Source organism: Natator depressus, chromosome 10 (genome assembly GCF_965152275.1).
Source record: "Natator depressus isolate rNatDep1 chromosome 10, rNatDep2.hap1, whole genome shotgun sequence".
Lineage (NCBI taxonomy): Eukaryota > Metazoa > Chordata > Testudines > Cheloniidae > Natator > Natator depressus.
The window spans coordinates 65,345,183-65,347,730 of record NC_134243.1 but is presented as its reverse complement, the minus strand read 5'-3'; the positions used below and the strand labels follow the sequence as shown (position 1 = coordinate 65,347,730).

Here is a 2,548-nt window from a genome sequence, read left to right as displayed (position 1 = left end):
CCCCAATTTTATCAGCAGTGAGATTATTTATTTGTTTAAATAAATCATGAAGGCACGGTCAGAATTTTACCAGTAGCATCTGGGCAACAAGACACTGCCTTAGGAGACTGATAGCATACTTACTCGTAGAAATACTAATTTTACAAGTGCAATTTATCGTTTTTTTTCTCAACCCTGGCCTCCCGCCTGTCAATAATGAACAATTAGTGAAGGGTGAGGGTAGTGTAAGGGTATTTGTGTAGCCAGATGTGTATACTGTATTTTTTTCATATTTGAATGAAAATGTCTATATTTAGAGAGAATCTTCTTTTCCCCATATCTCCTTTATTTATCAACCAATTTTGATAACATTTAAAATGGATGATGATTTCTTGGAGGACAATTTGTTTTTTCACTATGTCCCCCAGCAATTTAAAGATTGTTGGTGGCATTCACATAACAGCTGCAGATAGTGGAGCGCTGTTTCTGAGCCTGAGAAATGAGCACTGACTGGTGGGATTGTATCATAATGCAGGGTTGGGATGATGAGCAGTGGCTGCATAATTTTTGGATTTGAAAGGCTAGAATCCTGGATCTGTGTGCCGAGCTCACTGCAGCCCTCCAGTGCATGGACACCAGAATGAGAACTGCATTGACAGTGGAGAAGCAAGTAGCGATCGCTCTCTGGAAATTTGAAACACTGGATTGCTACCAGCCAGCAAGGAATCATTTGGTAGCTGGAAAATCCATATGAGCATAAGAACGGCCATACGGGGTCAGACCAATGGCCCATCTAGCGACAATGGCCAGTGCCAGATGCTTCAGAGGAATGAACAGAACAGGGAAATTCTGAGTGATCCATTTCCTGTCATCCATTCTCAGCTTCTAGCAGTTGGAGGATTAGGGACACCAGGAGCATGGGGTTGTATCCTTGACCATCTTGGCAAAAGCCATGGCATGTGTTTCTGCCTGGTTTCGAACCAGGGTCTTTTCATGTGTTAGGCGAACATGATAACCACTACACTACAGAAACCCACAGAAAATCCCCAGTGTGGGCTGTTGTCATTCAAGTGTGTAGGGCCATTAATTGTCTCCTGCTATGCAAGACTGTGACTCCGAGCAACATGCAGGACATAGTGGATGGACTTCCAGCAATGGAGTTCCTGAATTGCAGCAAGGTGACAGAGGGCACACATACCCCTATTTTGGCACCTTGCCACCAAGTACCTTAACAGAAAGGGCTACTTTTCTATGGTTATGCAAGTGTTGGTGGATCACTGGGGACACTTCGCCAATATCAGTATGAGCTGGTCAGGGAAGATGCATGACAGTCACATCATTAAGAACACAGGGCTATCCAGAAAGTGGCAAACAGGGAAAGTCTTTCCTGACTTGGGGAATACTAAATGACAATAGTGATTCTGGGGGACCTAGCCCACCCATGGCTCATGAAGCCATATGCTGGCCATCTTGACAGCACTTCTGGCTCAGCACGTGCAGGATGACAGTTGAATGTGCTTTTGATAGATTGAAGGGATGCTGGTGGTGTTTACTTACCAGATTGGATGTCAGAGAGAAAAAAATATCCCAATGTTTATAGCTCCCTGTTGTGTCCTGATAATATCTCACTCCTGAGAATAACAAAGGCACAGAGAGCACAGCTGCTATGGGCATCCTGAACTCTCCCAGACCTTTATGCCACTAGCCGGTTTATTGCAATGGTGCCAGCCGAACTCATTGCAGAGAGGAAGAAATAAAGCAGCCATCCCTAGAGACCTTTGGGAGAGGATTGTAGAGTACCTCCATGAAATTTTCCTCGAGATCTCTCAGGAGGATACAAGGGACATCCCAACATACATAAACAAAGTGCTCTGCATGCCCCCCACCAACCTGGGGAATGAAAAGCAGATGCCAACTCTACCTCTATTTGTTTTACTTCTACCTCTTCTCATACAAGTAAAACAATTAAAAGTGGGTACCTGTGTCATGGCCACTTGGGGATGGGCTGGGTGCCATCTTTAAATATAAACACACTTACCCAAGTTCCCTTCCCCTTCATCAGGCTCATCCAGGCTGTTGCAAGCTCTTTTTTACTGGAAGTAGTTTGATACTTATCTGAGAAGCGGCTTACTACAGCTTACAGTCTGGTTAGCTTATGGAGTATAACGGGTCATCACTTTGGGTATGTTTACAAGTGCTACAGTGGCACAGCTGCAGCTACACCTCAGTAGCTTAGACACTTGCTACTGTGATGGAAGGGTTTTTTTTCCAATCACTGTAGTAAATCCGCCCCCCCCAGAGGGGATGTTCTTCTCTCGACCTAGCAGGGTCTACCCTGGGGGTTAGGTCAGCTTCACTGCCACTCTCAGGGATGTGAATTTTTCACATCCCCAGAGACCTATGTTTTAGATGTAGCCCTGGCCTTACATGGAAAAGAAAACCTGAAGTTAATGAATTAACTAAGGCTATGTCTACACTACAGCTTATGCCAACATAATTTATGTCACTCGGGGGGTGGGAGGGGTGAAGAAATCACCTCCCTGAGGGAAATAAGTTTCACCAGCATAAG

The 2,548-nt window shown here is 44.8% G+C and overlaps 1 non-coding gene across 1 annotated transcript; it reads right to left on the bottom strand.

The window, feature by feature from the left end:
• Window positions 1-939: 939 nt before the first annotated feature.
• On the bottom strand, window positions 940-1,012 carry TRNAV-AAC (transfer RNA valine (anticodon AAC)). Its single transcript has one exon. It is a non-coding gene; the product is annotated as a tRNA-Val (tRNA).
• Window positions 1,013-2,548: the final 1,536 nt, after the last annotated feature.